At 43.5% G+C, this 19,047-nt stretch overlaps 2 protein-coding genes across 3 annotated transcripts in view; one reads left to right on the forward strand and one right to left on the reverse strand.

Moving 5' to 3' along the window:
- Positions 1 to 19,047, forward strand: part of LOC111867562 (rabankyrin-5) — a 139,393-nt gene that overhangs the window by 25,801 nt on the left and 94,545 nt on the right. The gene's annotated exons all lie outside the window — the stretch shown is intronic.
- Positions 1 to 19,047, reverse strand: part of LOC111867563 — a 69,943-nt gene that overhangs the window by 5,393 nt on the left and 45,503 nt on the right. The gene's annotated exons all lie outside the window — the stretch shown is intronic.

Consider the following 19,047-nt stretch of genomic DNA (forward strand, 5'->3'; position numbering starts at 1 on the left):
AGGACTGAATAGAATGAAAAATCTCATTGAAAATAGCAGGCCTTTCTGAATATGAAGCAGAAGTGCTAATCACTAAGGCGAAATATTCACTTCTCTTAGAGAACTTTAGTATAACAGAACACAGACAGGGAAATGTACTCAGTCATCCTACAGTTCAGTCATTCACATCATGTTTTATGCAGTTAAGATGTTACGAAAGTGGGATACAAAATTGGTTTGGACATTCCCACACTAATAAAACATCAGATTTTAATTGTTCATGATAAAACATGATAGTTTCAACCACCTACGTTGGCATTATTGTTGAAAGATATATACCAGCTGCACATTTGAAACAAATTTACTGAAACCCTCCAAATTGAACTATATCTCTTTCGATGATGGTATTAAAATACAAAAAAAAAGGGGGGGGGCAGAGGGACCTAATGGCTGTTGATGCTCAGGTTATGTCTGGTTTGTCATGCATAAAATCATAGGATGCATTGCTGTTGTATGCATCTGGTTACACAGTTGAATATGTAAATGTATTCATAGTTGATGGGTCTGAAAGATCATGATCTACAGAGGCAGGTATCTGAGTAATAGAAGGTCTATTTCATAAGTTTCGTTGCATTTATCATTAAATGATTAATTTGTTCATAGATGTATAACCTACAGTGTTTCAAAAAATAATAATGTATTAGTAAATTAAAGGCCACTTATAATTTGAAATTTTACAAATACTGTTCAGGGTGCTCTCAAATTCAGATGAAAAGAGAGGACAACGTTTTTTTGGATCATCGACACAACAGTTAGAACAAAATGATACTAACATACTAGCATTTGTTTATTTTGCAAAGGAGTCGCTACATGTTTTGACCCACACAAGGTCATCATCAGGCCAATCTGTAGAAAAGTGATCTTAGTCTCCGATTTGTTTTCTTAATATGGATCCATATTATTACAATATTTTACCATTCGTTTAGCAAATACACATATTTGTTAAAGTATAATCTAACAAATACGAGTACACAGTTCTTTAAGTTAAGCATAAAAATTAAATTTAAATACATGGTCTGGATTAATATAGTTTTATTCTGAAAATTAATTACCCCATATTATACTTTGATTTTAAGGATTGAAGTTTAAATTAGTTTACTTCCCATTTTAGATATGTAAGTTATATAACGTTTTATTAAGATTTTGTTTCTTAGTATACCAAAATTTTATTTCATTCTTTGTGCCTGTCTTACGCATTTTTCTTCCACATGTGTAGCAATGAATGTATGTCTGCCCTTTGTATAATTTGTATGTACGCTATCATGCAGAATGTTTAACTTCGCTGAATTTTTGGAGGCTGTATTAGCTATCTTTTGTTCTCTGACAGGGTCTAGTGTTCTGCATTCAGGAGATGAGACAGGAACGTGGGCCATACTTGTTATCTCTGCATGCACTTTTAGACCAACCTACTGACTAGCGTCCAGTAGGGCTTTTTAACAAATATCAGCATAACATTATTGTAAGGTTCTGTATTCTGATACCAGTGATTTCTTATTTTAAGAATCTTGCGCTATTAGGCCGAGGGAAAGTTGGTATGATGGGTTCAAGTCCCATTTAGAGATTGGATGTTTTTTATGTTGTAGCATGTAGACCCGTTACTAGGCAATGACCACGAAGCGAACAGCGAAACAACACTCGTTGCTAGGTAGCAGATTCTTAATAAGCAACAAAGGAACGGCGTTTTCTGTGCAGTCGGTAATGAGATGTTATAACCGGGAGCAACGAACTCAGTTGAGTTAGTCTGTGAAGCGAAGATTAGGAGGTTTGTATGAGATGACCGCCAGCCACGGAGTTAGAGAACTGCAGTTCAGTCGTTGTGAGTCGTTGCTGTTGGAAGCTGGTAGCTGAGGCACGGGAATAGTTCGGAAACCCAGAGTAAGGGGAACATCCGCCGTTGAATCCATTACCAGGCAACGGCTAGTGGAGGCTGTAATAGACTAAGGGCACCAGTCTGTGTGTGACAGTAATATGTAAAGTGTAGCCCCGTCTATAGTCATTCTAACACGTGATGATAGTCTTTTCTTCGCTACCTGTCATCCCGCTCATTGTAATAATCTCGCAATTTGTTGGTTGTACCACGATTTTTCCCTCGGCATGAGGTTTGAATATGGCAAGATAGTGATTTCTGGAACTGAGCGAGTTCGAAAAGCCTGATAAAATCTCCAGAAGAACATCAGCAATAGAAATCTATGTTAATGATTTATTGTAATGAAGTTTACTTTATGTAATGCTGAGTTCTGTTGTTGAGAAACTGCTACGCACTGTCAGTAGCAGTTTGTTTTTCCGGAATCATTTGTCTGTGAATAATGAAATTTCTGCATTTGCAGTCCTCTGTTTCATCACAGATAAGCAAGTCACAAAGCAGTTCTTGTTTGTAATACAAGTAGGTGGCATGCAGAATTTCCGTCGCTTGGACATTTTTCGGGATGCGGCGGAGCAAATTATTTCCGCTGTGAAGCATCTGGTTTTCATCTGGGTATGAAACCGAGACACTGCCCTGAACATCGACCTCTTTTCCTTCGGCTTCACCATGTATAATCGTCATCCCAGAGGTTTGTTCGGAAGGGTATGACTGGCATTTAATCAGATTATTCCGCCCGTGGCACTGCTTCGGAATTCGTGATCCAACCACAGGTGGTCGAAACTGAGGACGGTCTTCGTATTTTTGTTACCTTTAGTCTTTCGTTTCAGTACATTAACTGTGTCAAACTGTGATCCTCGCAATCATCATCTCTTAACCTACATGAAGACTAGCCTGCTTGCAACGAAAAATTCAGTCTGTCTTGCGGAAGTGTTTACATGCTTTTAAAGACTACGAAAGCAGCTAATCAAGAAAAAGTAAATTATTAATACAGTACTGTAATTATGAAACTGAAACTATAAAAGCATGAATACAATTCAGAATTAAATGATTTGACTGAAGAGAAGTTTATTATATTGAACGATGATTATGTCATGATGCCCGAAAGCCGGAATAATGACGTCAGAATAGACGCTAATTGCTAGGCAACGACTCGGTAAACACATTCCCGCGGCAACGAATACTCAAGCTACAATCGAGTAACTTCCGTTGCTATGCAACGGCGCTGTAAACACGCCTTCCCGAAAATAGAGAGGCTGTGTTTTCTGCGTGGCCCGTGCAAAGTGGTTTAAAAGAAGAGTTCAGTTGAGAAGAATTGAGTCAAGTTTCGAGACGCCAGCTTGAGAGGATGTGAGCTTGGGATCAGAAGAATTGAATTGAGTCTTCGAAATTGGCAGATGCAGAATAATGGCAAGAAAGGAATTAGGCAGTGCAGAGAAGACTTCATGTTGATTTGAAGTGACATACTGTTATAGATCCGTTGCCAGAATACGACTAGTGAAGATTGAGGACCTTAATGTGTGTGCAACGATGAACTGTAAAGTGTATAGATCAGTGATAGTGCTGTATTGCCTGTAGTCCCGAGTTGTGTGAATAAGAAGCCTCTTATAAGTCACGCACAACCCCTACAGGTGACAATTAGCTTATGCTTATTTAGGCAGTAACATCGTTTCCATTGCTGTGCAATTTACGAGCACTGCTTTGAAAGGAAATCCTGATGGAAGTCTGTATGTCTGTTTATGTGGCGAAGTCGATTCTGCACATCACATAAAAATTTTTAATAACACAATCTTTGCTCGATGCCCTCCTGCCCGCGGTCACATGAAATAGTCCCGTCCAGCTTCAGAGTAAAATAATAGCCCTCCCTTGTTCTACATATGAGTACAAGGGTTGAACAAAATAATGGAAACCCTTTTACCTTCAGTACAGCTGCAGTCCTTGGAATGGACTCATGCACGTTTTAAAAATTCTAGCGGAATTGTGTACCATTCTCCTTGAAGAACATCTTCAAGCTGCTTTAGAGATGTTGGAGATGGGAATCTGTTCCTCACTGTAGTCTCCAAAACTGATCTAAATGGTTCAATGATGTTCAAATCTGGCGATTGTGCTGGACAGGGAAAATTTTGAAGTTCACCTTCATGCTCTTCAAACCATGACTGAACAGTTTCAGCTGTGTCAGTGGGGGCATTGTCGTCTTGAAAAACTGCACGGTTCGAAAATCGTGGGATGCACCTGATTACTCAACCTGCCCACGTACTCCCTTGCAGTAATTCGGCCATGAAGGATAATAATGGGACGGACAGAATACTCTGCCACGACATTGCTGCCCAAAGAATCGCAGAACTTCACCCGTGTTTCACTGTCGAAACTAGACATTCCGGATTGTAGGCTTATTTGGGTGTTCTCCAAACGTAAACACTTCCTGATGGATGGAGGGAACAGTGTGAAGGACGACTCATCTGACCATATCGCGCGCGTTTCCAGTTGTCTGATGTCCGGGCTTTATGGTCGAGACACCATCATTTACGCATCTGAGCATTTCAGTAATCAGAGTTTTAGCAGTTGCAGCTCTACCGTGGATGTTGTGGATCTGTGAAAGTCGCATCGGACAATTTTTGTGGAAACAGGGTCTTCAAGATTAATATTCAGTTCTGCTGTCACGTATGCTGCAGTACTGTGATTTTTCAAAATATTCCTTCTCAATGTAAGACGATCTCTTTCTGTGAATGTTGATTTTCGCCCACTGTTCCCCTTCGCCGATGTTGTCTTCCAACGATTTGTCTATGCCGGCATAACTGTCGCTCTCGATACACCTAATAATGTGACAGTTTTTCTCATAGATGCTCCAACTAAACGCGCACTAACGATCTGCCTCCTTTCAAAATCAGACAAGTCTCCCATTTTCCGATTGTTTCACACGGATCATCGCTCAACACAACCACTAATGCACTGACATGAGCACTACAGAGTGTAAACATCAGTTTTGCCAGCTGAAGTTCTTTGAATGTAGCCAACACCAGTTCTGTTCCTCAGTTTCCTAGTGTTTCCATTATTTTGTCCGCCCACTGTAAACACACACAATATAGGCCTATTTGAAATCCTGTCAATCCGTTCTGTGGTTTAGGAAGATTTCCACGCAGAACTAAAGTGAAGATGCACTGTTTTGATTTGGAATTGGATTTAAATAAGATTTCTTTTCATGCATCCGGCAGATTTATGTAAGCGGCAGACCCTGTTTCCCATACATATCGGATTACGAGGGGTTTACTGTACTTGGGATATCTGAGAGCAGATGGTAGGATAATAATAAGGTAGATCTTCAGTGAACAGGGCGTGAGGATATGAACTGGATTCTTCTGGCTCAGAACTGTTGTGAACACAGTAATGCACCTTGTGGTTTCGTAAACCGTGGGTGGCTTTTTGCGTCTCAAGAAGAATTTTGGTCCATGCAGTTATGTTACTTCGCTTATAAACTGTACATAAATATTCACCTGCTCAATATATAAGAGTTTGTGCTCCGAGAGAGAGTTTTTATTTTCTTCTTCTTCTTCATATAAAACTACTGGTCCAGTCTGTTTACTTACATCTTGGACACTAGTATCACAGGCTAAAAAGCAGACCCTACGTATGCTTTGGTTTTTACTTACTAACGATACAGAACGGAATGTTTTCGTAAGAAAAAACTAACGTCCTAGTTTCGCTGCGACTTAAAGAGATAACATGAGAAATGTTATGCTGTTGAAAGCCGGGGTTTCATCTAGCATACCGTATTTACGCGTGTATAGGCCGCAGCACAATTTTCAGACAAATTATAGAAAAAATAATTTTCTTGGAATATTATTTCAGGAGTAGAACACCCTGTATTACTAATTATGAATATATATATTTTTAAATGAAGTGTAATTTCGAATATTTCGAATATAAGCCGCACCCCAGTTTTCCTCTTGAATTTTTGGCAAAAAATGTGCGACCTATACATGCGTAAATACGGTATCTTCTTCATCTTGCCATTGACAAAGTGATGACAGTTTGGAACCTAAAACAGACTCCCCCCCCCCGGGTCATTAAATGACGTCTGTAATGGATACTAACGCCATGGAGTTTTAGCCTTGAAAAGCCGCCATTCGCTCACGTACTCAAGAACTTCCCAACATTTTATGGAACCCGAAGGTTCATTGCCGTGTTCACAAGAGCCCTCCACTGGCCCCTATTCTGTAAGGGATATTAACTGACTCCATGGAGCTGAGCCCTTCTTGAGAAGCCGCCAGTTGAGCTGCTACTCAAGAACTTCCCAGCATTTTATGGAACACGAAAGTTTATTACCGTGTTCACAAGAGCCCTCCACTGGTTCCTATCCTGAACCATGTCAATCCAGTCCACGCTAACCCATCTAAATATCATCCCACCTACGTCTGGGTCTTTCTATTGAACTCTCTCCTTCTGGCTTCCCCATCAAAATCCTATATGCATTCCTCTTCTCCCCCATGCGTGCTATATCCTCCTTGGCTTGATCATTCTAATTATACTTGGCGAGGAATACAAGTTGAGAAACTCCTTATTATGTAGGTTTCCAAAGAATGAGGCCAAGTCCGAGACCCTTTGTAACATTTCGTAACAAAATTATTTTTACGGTGGGGAGTTGTTACTTCCACGCTGTTCAGTATATTCGAGGCTGCCCTTCGTATCTGGAAGTCGTCTCCTCCATCCACAACCTGAGGACGTTCCACGTGTCGTAACATTATACGTGAAATGGTCGCGTCTTATGTTGAGATTGAAATTTCAGGTTTTGGTCTTCTGGGTTGTGACACCGTGTAGTCTTGTGAATTGACTACGTTTTTGAGGAGCCAGGTGGCAGGTGTTTAGGGTAGAATGTGGAGGCAGCGTATTCTTTCTGAAACGTCGGCATCCACCCACAAGACGACGCAGTGTCTCAACCCAATAGACCACAATCCAGACATTATGTAATTCGTCATTAAATGTTGCTCAGTATAAGTTTTATACGAGTAAGCTTCTCATGGCGGTGATTATGATAATACTGTTTTCTGGGATATTCTATCGTGTAATCTGATGCTGTTCTTGGATGCTGAAGGTCGAGGCAGTACGTTTCTCTGAAATGTCGATAAATTTCTGCCTGATTACGTCGTGCTACGTCACAGAACATAGTAATCTGGTATCTTTCTCTGCTTATTCGACCATGAAGATTGACGTCGGTTGACTTTCAACGGCGTTATATCCCAGAAGATAGTACTCTACATAACCACTGCTGTGAGAACCTCAAATCCTATGTAGTATTCTTCAGGTTACCCTTGTTTGTTAAGTTTAACCAAAAAAATTGAAAAAGAACTGTTGCTACGGGAATATTATGGTCATCTGGAAAGATGTATCCTGTTTAGTCAGAAATGAAGCCAAGTTGCGTGCCTCTACTTAAATATAGATGCAAGGCCGTGCCATAGCTCAGGCGGTTAGTTGCCGGCTTCCCACTGCGGCGGCCAGGGTTCGAGCCCAGGTCAAGTAAAGTGGGATTTGTGGTGGGCAAAATGGCACTGGGACAGGTTTTTCTTCCGAGTACTTCTCATTCCACCGACTGCTCCACACTCATTATCTATCATGTTGGGCTGGTACAATAGGCCAGTTAGTGGCCCACGTACCAAGTGGACTCGATCTCACCCCACCCTAAGAAACAGAAACTATAGATATAAACCACACAGTGTTCCAGAGGACAGAACCGTTCTATTACAACGCCAATGAAAACTAAATCTGAGCGATCGTTTGGTGCAAGGCACAAATAAAACGAAATGAAAATCCGGATTTGAGATTCTGTTAGGTTCATAGTCAGGAAACCGTGCGGCGCTTGCAGTAATCATAAAGGCTAGCGATTCAAAAAGTTCGTTGACCGTTAGTAGGTTGGCTCGTTGTCAAGAACTGGTTTTCTTGAGATACTGAGTTTTCTGGGTCGCATCTCGATAGTTGCCGTTAGTGTGAAGACACGAGAAGTGGATTTGGAATGACAGACCCGTTACGCGGACAAAGACTAACGTCACAGTTTGAATGCTGCAGTCTCACGAACCCGCCACAGCGGTGGTTATGAAGAGTTCTTCTGTCTTANACGCCATTTAGTCTGTTGAAAGGCAACCGACGTTTCGGAAGAACATGTCGCCTCCATCTTCAGTGTCGAGGAATAAGCCAAGCAATAACCCAGCGTGAAAGCGGGTGGCAAGCAGATTCACGTCTCAGAATTGCTGGGTTTCTGGGCTTTGTCCGTCGTCCGGTATTTTGAAAAATTAGAGAACACAACGTTTCGGAAACTGGATCTGCTTGCTTTCTCAGCTGAGTTGTGGGAGACACCTACCCTGTTGGATCCGTTATAAAGAGAAAGAGGTTAACACTTTCTGGTGGACCCAAAAGAGTAGGTGTCTCCCCCCCCTCTCCCCTTGGATGGAAACAGATTCAGTTTACGAAACGTCATGTTCTCTAGTTTTTTTAGAATACCGGACGATGTAAAAGTCCAAAACGTCAGTAATTCTGAGTGTCAGAACCGTTTAGAATCTACTAGAGCCGTCTCTGTTTTCATGCTGGTTTCTTGCTCTGCCCTGAAGATGGAGGAGAGATATTCCTCCGAAACGTCGGATGCCTTTTAAATGATTACACGGCGTTATATCCGAGAAGATAGAATTCTTCAACTCCTGTTCCTTGGTTGATGAGTTTGGCCAAATGTAGGTTTTTAGGGTCTCTGGTTCAAATCTCAATCAGATCTCCAGCTCTCCTGACCCTTATTTTATGGTTCTTCTAGGCGAATGCCGGAACACTATTTTAAAATAACTCATGGCCGTGCTCTTCCTCATACTTTCCAGGTCACCATACACGGCCATGAATGTCATTTCCATAGTTAATAAGGCGTCGTGAATAAAGTCTACGAACCAACCGACCTACCGGCCAGGAAACGAAATGGGATGTTGAAGCCTTGCACTGCACACCAAGAATACGTATAATCCATATTTTGTGTTAATTATCATCACCCAGAAATGAGTCGTTATAGCGGAAATACAGCTCTATTATTGTTGTAGGCCTGTTTTGCATGGGTGGCCTTCGATTAATGTAGTCAGTTACTGTAGTGCTTGGTTGGAAGTTAATTTACTAGTCCAAGGTCGTCCACATGCCACAAAGGCATCTGCGCTTGATTACGGTCAGCTGTTGTCTGTTCCCCAGTTATCATGCACGGAGCACTTGAATGCTAATGTTTTAATTGTTATTGTGAACAAGATATGAAGATGTGGATTGGATTCGTTTGGCTCAGGATATGGTCCCTTATGAATACGGAAATGAACCTTCAGATTCCCAAGAAAGTTATGAATTTTTTGACCAGCTGAGCAACCATTGGCTTCACGAGTAATCTTGAGTTAGTTATTATTGTTGCGAATTTAAGTTTGGGGTAAACGTATTTGGCTTCATTATTGTTGATTAAACCTTCTTCAGGAATGACCTGTATCATGAAATGTGTGGTTGAAAATGGTTTACATATAAGATTTTCATTTTTTTTTCCAAATGCCACCTGCATTTTTCATTAATCTTCTCCCTCATCCTGGTTTCATTGTCTATCGTCTATTCATGTTCCATTTGAACTTTATACCATCAGTACTCTTTAGGCTGTTTTCTTACAGCCAGAAACACCATGGAAATATTTTAAATAAAAAAATGCTTATAGCTTGAACGTGATCTGGACGCGAATACTTGATGTTTCCTGTTTTCTTGGGTCGGCAGAGTATGCCCTCAGATTTGTACCTATGGTGACACGCAGTTTTTACGAGTATCAGCATTTCTTGCGAATTTCTATAATTTCAAATTTTCAGCAAGATTCTGTTATTCAGATGAGGTAGTAACGTCCTCGTTATTCCATCCTCGAACCCCACACTGATTCAGTTCACTCATGATCACACTTCGCAAGATATATCTCTGAGGGTGGATAAAATGAAAATCGAGGCGTGATTCATTATATTGTGGCGTATTGGCTCTATGCAGGAACTGTTGAGTCACAGAGGCCTCGGGGCACGCGCGCAACTTGAGAGTTGCTGATTGTATCGGCGCGTTGCTAGGCGACAGCTCTGTGAACGCTTGGATTGCGTAACAGGAAGTGCGAGCGACGTCACATACCCCACTCATCCCGTAACTACGCAACGTTCGGTAAACACCCTTCCCCGCTAGGCTGTGACGTCACGCAACAGGGGAGGCCGTGCAGCGACTGTTGCTTGGCAATCGGTAAAGCTGGGGGAAAAAAATCTCTGGTCGTGAGCCTCAAGGGGCCTGACTCCAAGACGAACTGATTGGCGGTAAACCCGCCAGTCGTAAAGTAACTCTGACTCGGACTCTGTTGAACTAGAGAGAGCCAGTTACAAGAGAGTAACCAGAGAGAGAGAGTGTGTTAAGAGCAGTATTCAGTATGAGTTGAAGTCCAGCAGCTACAAGTTGTTATTGAGTTGTATCGAGTGAATGGAAGTGACTACAGCAGGAGAAGTAATTGTGATACTGCAGATGGCAGTAATTGTGAAATTGTGAATTGTGTAAGTGTAAGAGCGAGTGTGCAATAAATTCGCTAAGATCCAAAACGGCGTGAAGTTATTTATCGCGTTACAAACCCCCTACACGTGACAATATTTTCATAGACAGAAATTGAATTCTACCTGGCTTCAAAGAAGTAGAAGTTGGCTGTAGATGAAGGCCGCGCCATAGCTCAAGCGGTTAGTCGCTGGCTTCCCACCGCGGCGGCCCGGGTCTGGACAAGTGGGATTTGTGGTGGACAAAGTGGCGCTGGGGCAGGTTTTCTCCGAGTACTCCGGTTTCCCCTGCAAATCTTCATTCCACCAACAGCTCCACAGTCACCCTCACCTATCATCTGGGGCTGGTACAATAGGCCAGAAGCGGCCGCATTACAAGGGACTTAGTCCCACCCCACTAGCAGTAAAAGAAAATAATAGCTCTAGATGCATTAGAATTGTTATAATTTCTAGTCTCAGACTGAATGCTGGTTTAACAAGCGTCAGTTTGACGCTTAAGAATCTGAAAGTAACTTATAAGTATACGGCGAATTTTCTGAACAGTACAGCCGTTACACGAACTTGTGCCGTATAGGTCGGCTCGACTTGAGAGGAACGTCCATGTCTACTCTTCACTCAGTTCGTGTAAAAAGAAATGTAATAATTAAATGAAAGCGAAAAGTAGACGCAACAGAAATTGTTAGCTATGCCTACACATTCCTAACTTATTTTTAACGATCTTTCTGTGCTGGTTTGGTCCAGTTAGCAATAAAAGTGGACTGCAAAGGGACGAAAGAGAGAGAGAGAGACAGGACAGCTCCTCCCTCTAACACCTAGTGGAAGTGCTGATATTTTCTGAAGCCATAGACTCAGTCTCTTACCTGATGTTACTGCAACTGAGAGCAGGAATGCAGAACTCTGCCTTCTTCAAGGAATTTCGAGTGCAACACCTGGACTGTATATATGTTTATGTATGTGTGTGTGTGTGTGTGTGCCCGTGTGCGCTTTGTTGTTAAGCTTGAAGATTTTGATATGCCGTAATTATTACAAGACTAGTCGGGATAGCGTATTTGGTATAGCGAGTGGCTACGGGCTGGACGGCCGAGGGGTCGGAGTTCGAGTTCCGATATGGTCAAGAATTTTCTCTTTTCCACGTCTGGGGTCCACCTAGCCTCCTATCCAATGGGTACCGAGGACTTTCCTGGGGGTAAAGCGGCCGGGGCGTGTACCTGACCACTCACCTAAAACTAGTGCTGAGGTCAAAATGTGGATCTATACACCCACTCCCCCATACGCCTTCATGGTGTAGTGCTTAATTAGTTAAACACAGGGACAAGTTTACTGTTTTTACTTTTACTAGTTTGATATGATGTAAGATAATTGTTTCATAATTAATCGAATCTTTGAATCAGCACTCGGAGGTCTGCTGAAAGGGACTGTAGAAGTGTGAGGTTTATAGTAACTCTGTGACGTTGGTTCATTATGCAGATCCTGTCGTGTTGGTATTGTCCATTGTCTGAGCGATAAAAGATAGACCCAGTGCTTTGGGACGCGGCTCTACTTTCATACTTAAAATCATTGGTAGAGACCTACTACAGACTTTGTTTTTTTCCTACTCATGTTAGTAACGACAGTTGTGATCGGACCTGGGACACTTCTATCAGTATGCTTCTATGCTAATCGAGAGTCGGGATAGCTCAGTCGGTATAATGACTGGCTACGGGCTGGACGGCCGAGGTGTCGGAGTTCGAGTCCCGGTCGGACAAGAATTTTCACTTCTTCATGTCCACACCAGCTCTGGGGCCCACCCAGTCTCCTATCCAATCGCTACCGGGGGTAAAGCGGCCAGGGCGCGAAGTTGACCACTCACCTCCATCTAGCGCCGAAGTCAAGAAAACGTGGGTCTATACATCCACTCCCCATACGCCTTCATGGCGTAGTGCTTAATTACTTAAGCACAGGGACTTTAACTTTTTATACTATTCTGATCACGACTACCGCGGCCTGTTGAAATTCATTCATCAGTGGCTCTAGAGCCCGTTGTTAGGTCCAGGTCTCTTCTTCAGTTTCGTATCTTTTTGTTACACAGACGGTAGGACTTGTTGGGCGAGTGTGACTGTTCTTCGTAGTTTCCCTTATTGCAAGGCTTATATGGATTTCTTATCTTCACGGAATGGTACGTCGTCAGGGTGTGGATACAGAAATCGGCCTTCACATGTGGAAAGTAGCTGTGTATATATTGAATAAACAGTCGTGGATAGCCGACGAAGGGTGGCCCTCCAGCTTGTTGAGATTTTTACTAGGAACCCCTCACCGTAGAAAGCTAGTATGTTGTGAAATATTACATGGGGCTTCGAACTTGAACGTAGGTCGTTAATTGGAGCGACCTAGCAACTGTAAGTGGGCTCGTGTGTTCTATACTATGATGTAGTATAGTGATGCGCTTTTGTGAACATGATAATGAACCTTCAAGTTCCATAAAAGTTGAGGAATTTTTTGACCAGCTGAGCGACTGTTTGCTTCTCAAGAAGATGCTCCGTAGCGTTATTTGGCCGGTCTTGGGCTCAAGAAACGCCTGCTATCACGCTCAAATTCAATTTGCGAGCATTTAAAAAATACATAATGAATCGCACCTGAAAAGTCTGGGAAGCGTTGCGTGGAACTGCATTGCGATAATGGCTTAAGTCCGGACCAGAAAACTGAAATTAACTGCCATGGGGATTCGTTGCGCTGACCACGCGACACACTCTGTCCGCAAAAGTTGGCACTAACTTCGCCGACAAGCGGCGGTCGCTCGGTCGGTATAGTTCGCTTGTGGACTACAGGCCACGGAGTTAATGGCTTAATTAAGTAATAATTTTATTTCGTTGGGTGGGATGGGCTGAGTCGGCCACTGATTGGTTCATTGTGCCAGCCTCGGATGATAATGGGGCGTTTGGTGGAATAAGAATTGGCATGGAAAACCGAAGTACTCCGAGGAAACCTACCCCAATGTTACTTTTTCCACCACAAATCCCACATGACCTGGGATCGAACCGCGATAATAGCTTACTGTAAGAATGACCTTCCTCTAAATAGACCTAATCGTGGGAGGTTAGAGAAGTACCAGCTGAGAATGCGTGTTGGTGTAATGCATCGTCAAGCAGAGAAGTTTAAAAATCTTCATGTTACTTAGCCATGACATCAGTCAGCATGTTGTAACGACAGACACAGCGATAATGGGAAGTCATAGACCCTGAGAGGGACAGAGACGAGTGCAGACATTGCTTTCTCGCTATCATAATACGTATCTGAAATGGCATTTCATGAACTCTGCCCTATTACTGTTCGCAACGGTGATACGAGCAATGTGCCTGTTAGCTTCGCCCTCTGTGTCTGTCCATACATCCGCATGTAACAACTCAAAAACGGCCGAACGAATTTTCATGAAATGTGGTACTTACTTACGGAGCTGAGCCCTTCTTGAGGAGAAGCGAAATCTGCAGCTACTCAACAATTTCCCAGCATTTTATGGGACCCGAAGGTTCATTACCGTGTTCACAAGAGCCCTCCACTGGTCCCTATCATGAGCTAGATCAATCCAATCCATACCATCCCATCCTATCTCTCTAAGATCCATTTTAATATTGTCTACCCACCTACGCCTTGGTCTTCCCAGTGCTCTCTTTCCTTCTGGCTTTCCCACTAATATCCTAGATGCATTCCTCGTCTCCCCCATTCGAGCTACATGCCCTGCCCAGCTCATCCTCCTTGACTTGATCATTCTAGTTGTACTTGGTGAGGGATACAAGTTATGAACCTCCTCATTGTGCAGTTTTCTCCAACCTCCTGTCACTTCATCCCTCTTTGGTCCAAATATTCTCTTCAACACCCTGTTCTCAAACACCCTCAGTCTTTGTTCCTCCCTTAATGTCAGAGACCAGGTTTCACACCCATACAGAACCACAGGCAAAATTATACTTTTGTATATGGTACTTGGAAGAAAGCTTACTAAATTATGTGTTAAAGAACAACACAAGCCGGTCGCGGTAGCCGAGCGGTCTAAGGCATGCACTGTCTTCGCTCGCTTGGAAACCGGGATCGTGGGTTCGAATCCCACTCAGGGCATGGATGTTTAATTTGTGTGTGTGCGTTTTTCTGTGTTTGTGTACAGGTAGAGGCCTTGCGACGAGCTGATCACCCGCCCAAGGAGTCTTACCGACCCACTGGGGCTGTAGTGCCAATGAAAAAAAAAGAACACAAGCATCAGGTGTAAACAGACTTTTACTAAAATGTTGAATCGCCTTGCATGCTTCAGCCTTATTGCTTACGTGTGTATTTAAAATTAAAATAAGTCCTACAGTTATACTGTATGCATTTTTCTGAGTAGGAGAAGAATTTGTGATATTTGTTGTGGTTGCTTTGTCGTCATGGATGTGTTATTAAGTTGTGCTTCATATGAAGTGTTAAGTAGTGCTTCGTTGGAAGTTTTGGTATATCCCTTGCCACAGTGTGTTGGTGGAGATGCCGGTGACATGAGTCCTAAAATTTATCGGCAATTTTCAATTTCAGTTGTAAGCGGACAAAATAATGGACAGTGTATGAAGATGTACGTGAGTTTCTGCTCATAACTCGAACGTTAGTCCCTACACATTTATCGGAACGACATTTGTTTGGAACAAGAGTCGTAGAAACAATTTAAATACACGTTTTATGTCCAATACTAAATTGTTCACGAAGCCTTACTGTTTTCCATATTATTAAATAAATGGGAACGAAGTTGCCAACAGTAATAACCCCAAAATGTAATTAAAACATTTGTTACCATTGCCCATAATTATAATCTTCTAACTTAGTATTAAACTGGGGGCACGCGGTAGCGTAGTTGGTTGAGGCACTATGCTACAGGCCGGAAGGTCGCGGGTTCAAGTCCCGATGAGGTCATTGGATTTTTTTCAATTGACCTAATTCTTCCAGCCGCACTATGGCCCTGTGGTCGACCCAGCCTCTAACAGGAATGAGTACCAGAAATATTCTTTGAATATTCTTGGGGGTAAAGGGCGGCCTGCGCGTAAGGCTGACAACCTTACCGCCATCTATGAGCCGATTTTCTAGAAAATGTGGGAGCCTCAACATCTCTCAACCCTATGGACCTTCATGGCCTGTTACAGGGATACCTTTACTTTTTTATTTAATGCTAGTGGGGTGGGACTAAGTCCCTTGTACTGCGGCCACTTCTGGCCTATTGTACCAGCCCCAGATGATAGGTGAGGGTGACTGTGGAGCAGTTGGTGGAATGAAGATTGCCAGGGGAAACCGAAGTACTCGGAGAAAACCTGCCCCAGCGCCACTTTGCCCACCACAAATCCCACTTGACCAGACCAGGGATCGAACCCGGGCCGCCGCGGTGGAAAGCCAGCGTCTAGCCGCTTGAGCTATGACGCGGCCCTACTTTTACTTTTTACTTATTATAAAACTTTTGTATACTGCAATGAAAACATGGAATTTTTTGCCCAAACCACTGGCATTGTACGGAGTAATCCAGTATGTACATGTCCTATCCTGACGCATATTCTTACAGTTGTCCCAACTCTTCGTATCAGGGGATTCTGTGTCTCAGTGGTTTTACACGTACACGTCAGACTTCATGGATGAGACGATCGGAAATACTCCGTCATTACAGGACAACACGTAGTTAGTTTGGATTAAAATCCATGCCCCTTAGCGGTATTCAAACCGTGATGTGTATCTGAAGACCGCCTCTGTGGTCTAGTGGTCAGAGTTCCTGGCTCAAATCCAGAGGTCCCGGGTTCGTTTTCCGGCGCTACCAGATTTTCTGAGAAGTAGTGGGTCTGGAACGAGGTCCACTCACCCTCGTGAGAATAACTGAGGAGCTATTTCAAGGAAATAGCGGCTCCGGTCTAGAAACCCGAGATTAACGGCCGTGGGGATCCGTTGCACTGAACACGTGACACACCGTCCGCAAAAGTTGGCACTAATTTCGCTGACAAACGGCGGTCGCTTAGTCGGTATAGTTCGCTTGCGGACTACAGACCACGGAGTTTGTTTTTATGTGAACGGTATACGACTGCATAGGCTGAATTAGTCATTTTAAATTGTCGTGCCAGTTTTCAACCACTATGGGACAGTATCACATGAATATTGTCGCGCTAGCGAAGTCATTGCCGCCACACGTTAGCATTAAAAAAGTTTCGTAGAATTTGTGATACATTACGGACTCTGTATAGCGCGGCCATTAAACTCGACATCGATTTGGACCTGTAGCAGTTTCGTGTATTGATGCGAATTCCGGTAGCATTCCGCCGTAATTCAAACGAATTATTTTCCCCGTTATTCATCGCCACTCTAATAAAGGATTGGAGTCATTGTTGTGCCTCACTGCGATCATATCAGTATACAACAATCGAAAGCACATTGTTTCGTGAAAGATGTGAATTGTGGAAGAGGAACTTCGTGTGCTAGTGACTGTATTGCCGAGTCCGTAGGTCCTGGTCTCGGTTTAGAAAACACCAGCATGTGGAGCGGAAGAATATTCGGTCGGCGGAACAAGAAAGTAGTCCGTCTGATGATACGCTTGTACTCCAGGTTTCTGAGATCTCATTTTAATTTAAAACGTCTTCCCTTATTGGAAGGAGGAGGTTGAAACAGTTTTCGATGTAGTCCAAAGAGATGAGCGTGGGCAACCGGGCACTCCGAGTTCATTGCACAAAATGGTTTAGGGTATCTCGGAATCTGCCCAGCATGAACCGACGTTTACCATCGGGATATTACAGTACTTGCTGTTGCTCTCTCGCATAGTAAATGATATACGAGTACAAACAACCGCGCTGTACCAATAGTAGTGTGTGGTTTGTTTTACGGTTCACTTAACGGTACTATCAGTAGCTCATATGTTCTAGCGCCGAATGATAAGAGGATAAAGTTGGCCCTGTGCGTAATTAATTAAGCACTATGCCATGAAGACGTGTGGGGGAGTGGAGGTATAGCTCCACCATTCTTGACCTCCGCATTAGATGGAAGTAGTGGTCAGCTTTACTCCCCGGCCGCTTCACACCCGAAGAAATCGCCCCCGGTGCCCGTTGGATAGGAGGCTGGGTGAACCCCAGACCCGGTCTGAAAGTTTTGGAGAAGACAAATTCCATGCCGGGAATGGAAGCCGGTGCATCCAGCCCGTAGCCCGTCGCTATACCGACTGAGCTATCCCGACTCCTGTAGCGTCGAATGGTGGGATTATTAATGAATAATTTATTTGATAGGATGTAGAACGAATCTGTCGCCATCCACTTGGGACAGTATCCCGCAATCTGCCTCGAATAACTGAGGAAAATCACGAAACACCTCAGGATAGTCGGTGTCTGGGCTCCGTACTCGGATTCAGAGTTACTTTGCAACTGGAGGTTTACCGTCAGTCAGTTGGGCTTGACAAGCTCCTTGTGGCTCATGACCAAATTTCTTTGGGAGGGGTGGTTGCTGTACCCTATGAACGGTCATAGCCTTTACGTAATATCCACTATTATGAGAGGGTGGATTTGTCTCTTATGAAGACATACTATCAAATAAAACAAACTCCGTGGCCTTTAGTCCACAAGCCAACTATACCGACCGAGCGACTGCCGCTTGTCGGCGAAGTAAGTGCCAACTTTAGCGGATAGAGGGTGTCAAGTTGTCAGCGCAGCGGATTCCCACGGCCGTTAATCTCGGTTTTCTAGCCCGGAGCCGCTATCTCCTTGAGATATCTCCTCAGTTATCCTCACGAGGCTGAGTGGACCCCGTTTCAGACCCACTGCTTCTCAGAAAAATCTGGTAGCGCCAGGAATCGAACCCGGACCTCTGGATCTGTAGCCAGGAACTCTGACCACTAGACCACAGAGGCGGTCGAAGACATACTCTAGCAAACATAATATAGTCGGCTGTCGCATAGAAACGTAACGGTAGATGTAAACACAAAACCGAGCGCCACGGTCTAGAGGGAGCGCTTCAGTTTCATATTCGGGGATTCCCGGGATCAGGTCTCGACTTGGATATCCGCCATCCTCATTAAAGTTTTTGTTAGTTTCCTCAGACCCACCAGGAAAATGGCAGGATAGCATCTCAAAAAAGGCCACGACCGTTTTCTTCCTCGTCCTCTGCAATCATTTCATTAATAATTGTATCGTTTGATTTTGCGTAGTCTGGGCTACTAGGTAAAAGTTGTCTCTATGCTTAACTCATTAACACTACGCCATGAAGGCGTATGCCGGAGCGGTTGTATAGATCCGCGTATTCTTGACATCGACATTAGTTGGAAGTAAATGGTCAGCTTCACGCCCCATCCGCTTTACCCGCTGGGAAAGAGTCTCCAGTACTCATTGAATATGAGGCTTGGTGGGTCCCAAAACCGGTCTGGACGACGTGGAGAGGAGAAAATCCTACCCCTACCGGGACTCGAACTTCAACCCTGGGTTGTCCAGTCCGTAGCGAGTCGCTATACTGACTGCACTATCCAGGCGGGAGTGTCGGTAAATAAGCAAGAGATAAGTTGTGAACATAGTTCTGTATGCAGATGAGATAAAGTTCGGCACAACTTACTCCGAACTTGGTCACTGAAAACAGATTTCCTAACAAGCTTTTTTTTTTTTT

The sequence above is a fragment of the Cryptotermes secundus genome, unplaced genomic scaffold, assembly GCF_002891405.2.
Source record: "Cryptotermes secundus unplaced genomic scaffold, Csec_1.0 scaffold480, whole genome shotgun sequence".
NCBI classification, from domain to species: Eukaryota; Metazoa; Arthropoda; class Insecta; order Blattodea; family Kalotermitidae; genus Cryptotermes; species Cryptotermes secundus.